Source organism: Astyanax mexicanus, chromosome 13, assembly GCF_023375975.1.
Source record: "Astyanax mexicanus isolate ESR-SI-001 chromosome 13, AstMex3_surface, whole genome shotgun sequence".
Taxonomy (NCBI): domain Eukaryota; kingdom Metazoa; phylum Chordata; class Actinopteri; order Characiformes; family Acestrorhamphidae; genus Astyanax; species Astyanax mexicanus.
In genome coordinates, this window is record NC_064420.1 from 25,651,786 (window position 1) to 25,657,501 (window position 5,716).

Sequence of the window (5,716 nt, forward strand, 5' to 3'; positions counted from 1 at the left end):
TGTGTGCAGGCCTTCAGTGGGAGGGAAAAAAAAGTATGACGCAGGATGCACAACACACACACACACGGCTGTACGAGAGCTATCACACAGTGTAAACGTCACACAGGATGTGAGGGAGGAAGGTATAAGTGATGAGCAAGATAACACACAGAAATACACAGACACACAGACACCACACACACAGATAAAAGTATGGAAATTGTGATTTCTGTGAAGGTGTCAATGTTTAGAAGATCCCTGATAATCTGATAAACTGTAAAATAGTCATATGATTTGATTTTGAATGATGTCTTTATTAAAAAAGGTTTGAATTAAGTGTAGTGTAGTGTAAATACTGCACCCTGCTGGACACTGTGGGATTTACCCCCTTTCAGTTCCAGAGACATTTTTATAATAACATTTTAACATCATTATAAAAAAAAACATTTAACAAACAACAAATTCTCACTATGGTTTGTATTTCTTACTGTATTAATATGTACTTGGATTGTAAATTAGAGATCAAGAAAATCAAGAAAAAAAATAGATCAAGCCTTTGGTGATTTAAGTGGCTGAATAAGATTCCTAATAAACACACAGGGCTCTATCTTACACCCTGCACAAGGCTCAGTTCAATGCTCATTGCTACCTTACGCCCCTAAAACAGTCTATTTTTTTCACGGCTTGCACCTGCAACGTTTAAACACCAAAGGCGCTTGTGAAAATATCTACGCCGATAGGAGTGGTGGCCTGGAAGTGAGATGCTTTCAGGTAAATTTCTGCATTAAGTATTGCTATCTTGGCAACGAAAAACGCAGGTGCACCACTGATTGAAAACAACCTAGTCACAGTCAGCGTAAGCGTGAGGCACGCAGCAAGGAGAAGACGTGGAGAGCGGACGCAAATGCGAGTAGTTTTATGAAGAATTAAATAAACTAAATAACTAAATAAACAAATAACTAAATAAACAAAGAAACACAGGGAGAAACCAACAGAACACACTACCTGAACTGAAGTATAAACGTACAACCACAAACAAATAACAGAGGAACAAGGAGGACTATTTATACACACAGACAAGGACAGGAAATGGGAAACACCTGGGACCTAACAAGGGGGTGGAGCTACAAACGAACTGGTGAGCAACAGGGGCGGAGGCAAGGGATAAACACAGGGCACAAGCAGAGGAAGGTAAATAAACACAGAGACAGACTAGAGGGAACCAAAACAGGAAAAGAACCTGACAGTCAGGCACGCCGCACAGGTTATACACATGGACAAAATTGTTGGTACCCCTCGGTTACGAAAATAAAACCCACAATCGTCACAGAAATAACTTGAAATAATAATAAATAAAAAAATCTATGAAAATGAACAAATACAAATCCGACATTGATTTTGAACCGAAATGTAAACTCATTAAACCGGCCAGAACAAAAATGATGGTACCCCTGAAAATAATATATACCTTTTTGTTTGTCGACCCCGGTTCCTCCTTTTCCCAAAGAACCAAAGGAACCTAAGACTGAATTTCTGGTTATAAAAACTGAACTTCTGGTTATACCCGTGAAACTCAGAAAAATTTGACTGTTTCTAATGCAACAGGCCACCCAACTCCTGGTACAAGCAGTGGTCATCTCACGCCTCGACTACTGCAATGCCCTACTAACTGGCCTCCCGGCCTGTGTAGTAAAAACACTCCAGATGATTCAGAATGCAGCAGCACGTCTGGTCTTCAACCAGCCAAAACGGGCACATGTCACTCTGCTGCTCACTGAGCTCCATTGGCTACCAGTTGCTGCTCGTATCAAATTCAAAGCTCTTACAATCACCTACAAGGTGATGACAGAACAGCTCCTTCCTACCTGCACTGATCACTCCTGAAGGCTTACGCTACCTCCTGGCCGCTGCGCTCCTCCAATGAACGCTCTGCTCTGCCAAACATTCACACAAAGCAATCCAGACTGTTCTCATACAGAGTTCCCCAATGGTGGAACAAACTACCTTCCACTACCAGATCAGGAGAATCTCTCGCTTTCTTTAAGAAACTCCTGAAGACAGAGCTCTTCAAAGAGCACTTAATCTCTTAACACCTCTAACAAACTAACTACTTCTAACCTCATTTCCTTCTTCCCTTCCTTCACTCCTCTATCCCATTATTTTTCTTTGATCTCCTTTAGGCCCTATCTAAAGATGTTTTTTCCTTTAACTTCTATTACTTTGGCAATTCACTATTGTAATTCGCTTTGGACAAAAGCGTCTGCCAAATGTAATGTAATGTCCACAACCACCTTATACAGTCCCCTTTTAGTTCTGGGAAGCTGTTGATTTTGTTTCCTCTTCTCCCGGTTTATAAGGGGCGGCCAGGCTTCTCTGGACAGCTTTGTTTAGTTACCCCTCGCTTGCGCTCGGCGCAAGTTTGTTTCTGCCCTTTTTAACAGTTCTCGCGCTCTACGCGATTCCTTTTGCGCCTCTTCTCGGGTCTCCATCGGTTTACGGGTTTTTGTTTTCTGCCAGTTTTCCAGTTTTTGTTTTCCAAATGGGTTGGGTTCCTGTCAAGTTTTTACCTGCTTCATATTCTGCTCCTCTGCACTTGGGTTCTACAACCTTCTAGCCTAGCTAGTTCTTCTGCTGTCCATCTTTGCTTTCTAAAGCAGGCTGCTGGTAGTAGGCGGTCAGTCAAAAAGCTTGGAGATCAGCCAATAGCATTGCGCTGAGAGAGATGACGCTGACTCCGCCCCCAACTGTCAAAACCATAGACGTAATATACATATATACATGTTGCATATTTCAAAGTATTTCAGCATGAAAGCACGTACTTTTAAGCACGTACTTTTAATGTATGACAGCGTCCTGTATCATATCTACATCTTTGCTGTTTGTGACAAACCAAACTGCGTAAAAATCGCTTAAAAGTTGTGATTAATATAGCTGTATGAAACACCTTCCTCAGTACAAATTAACGCACTTGAGGTGCATGGGAGACCCAATCAATATGGCCGCAGGCATTGCACATAGTGTGCGAGGACAACTGTGAATAATACAAGGAAAAAAACATTGAAAAGTAGAAAAATTAAGCTTAAGAGTGATATTTTTTTTCAGAGAGCATACATTTTTTTGTGCTCACGAGTTTCACAATAACCTGGTGTTTTTGTGCCCCGACTTTTGACATTAATGTGACGCCATAATATCATCTTGATGCTCTCAGAAACAGTAGCTGGACTCTGCAAGGATTGGAACAGGATAGACATGGTGCTAACAGTCTGTCTTTACAGAGTTGGAACAGAATAGCCTTAATGCTAAAAGGCACAGGGTTGGAGCAGAACATCTGCAAATCTAACAGGCAGCAGGACTGTAGCAACATAGCAGTGATGCTCACAGACACAGCAGCTGTAATAGTCCTGTTGGAGCACAACTGCTATAAATCTAACAGCTAACAGGGCTCACCATGATTAAAGCAGAATAACCCTGGTGGTGAAGCAGGTTAGCTGTGATGCTAACAGGTACAGCAGTTGGGAGTGGCTGGAGCAGAAGAGCTGGTGGTAACGTTGTAAAGTGGAAAGAAAATCCAGAAAATTAAGTGCTGTGTACAAAAGTATTCATCCCCCCTGAGTCAATACTTTGTGGAACCATCTTTTGCTGCAAGTATTTTAGGGTTTGTCTCCACCAGCTTTGCACATCTACTGACTGAAATTTTTGCTCATTCTTTCGTTGCAAAACAAGCTCAAGCTCAGTCAGATTAGTTGGAGAGCGTTTGTGAACAGCAGTTTTCAGATCTTGCCACAAGTTCTCAATTGGGTTTAGGTCTGGAATTTGACTGGGCCATTATAACACATGAATATGTTCCAGTTTCAAGTCTTTTGCAGACTCCCAACAGGTTTTCTTCCAGGATTGCCCTGCATTCCTTCATCCATCTTCCTGGCTTCATCCATCTTCCCATCAACTCTGACCAACTTCCCTGTCCCTGCTTAGATTACACACAGGTGGACTCTTTTTAGTTCTTAAAATAACTGAATACCTTTGCACACCACACATTTCAGTTTATTTGTAAAAAAAAATTTTTTAAATCATTCATAATTGTCTTTCCACTTCACACTTGTTAACCACTTCGTGTTGGTCTTTCACATTAAACTCTAATGAAATATATTTATGTTTGTGGTTGTAGTGTGACAAAATATGAAAAAGTTCAAGAGGTATGAATTCCTTTGCAAGTCACTGTATGTGATGTGTATATTGTGTTCCTTGGCAGCAATAAATGTTATGTTGATTTAAACAGCATAATTCACTCATAAAAGGCCAAACCTCACATAGAATAAATCGTTGATAAACTGTTTAACACACAACACTACTGTACTTTTGGAAACTATAACACTATAACACAAAACCTTCAGTCTTAAAAATCAGGGTTCTTTATGTACTTTACTTAGAACCATGACAACCAATTGGAGGGTTCTATGAAAAAAGTATTATACTGTTGTAATATATTGCACAGGACCCTTTTCCAGTACTGTATGACAACTCAAAGAACCATTTGAGGAGTTCAATATAGCATTTTAAACAAGTTCCAAATAGTGTTGTATGTTAAAATCCCTTATTGAGTACTACTAAATAAACCCATTTTAGAGCTTCCTGTATAACACCATTAATACCTAGAACTCTTCATTGGATTTATGCTTTATTCTGATGTAATCAAGCACTGCTTAGTCTGGTGTTGACCTCTTGACCCCCCCTAGGTCTTGTTTAACAAGGAGATTCATTTTAGAGAAGTGTTCTCTACAGGCACAATCTGGTGCTAAAACCTCTCTTCCTATTTTATTCTCTTCCTGTTTACCAGTCTGTAGCCTGTCTGTTGTTCTCATGGTTCACAGGTTTAGCTGTGAACTCAGTTTAATAAATGAAACAAAGTGGTCTGAGCCACTCACACATACTTTGCTTGGATCTACTGATCCTAATTATAAACTGAATTAAATTATATTTTAATTAGTGCTTTTAAAGTAAATTGTATAAGATCAGTACTGAATCTGCAGTGAAATTGACTAAAATAAACAGAATCACAGTGCTGAATGGAATCAGTAGTAAAAGCTACTAAAATATATCAAATCACAAGTGTTGAACCTCATGGAATCGTATGAGTCCTGAACTAAATCATATCAGACAAATATTGAAGATTCAGGGTTGAATGTGAATGAACGCAATCGTATGTACAAAGAAAAAATAAATAATGGCAGATATATAATGAAACTGAATTGAATCAGAAGTCCTGAAGTTGATTGTCTCTTTAGTAAATTGGTAGTAAAAAGAACTAAACCGAATCAAATCATGCTAAAAGTGCTGAAACGGAATTGTGTTTGGTTAATACTGAATATATATATTTTTTTATTTAACTAAACTGAATCAAATCAAGTTTTTAACTGAATCTGAAAACAGTAATGCAATAATATGAATGTAACAAAACTGAATCATATAAAATCCTGAAACGAATCAAATGAGATCATAATGTAATAGTATGAATTTTACTAAACTGAATCAAATCATGTCATCATCATCAAGTCCTGAACTGAATCATATAACGTTAGTAATGGAATAGCAGGAAATTAATGAAAATGAATCAAATTATATGCCTCTTAAATTGAGTTAGATCAATAGTGAATCAAATCATAACAGTGCTAACAGAATAGTAACAGATCTGCACAGAATCACTGAAGTGCAGGACTGAATCCTGTCTTTAACAGTGAAT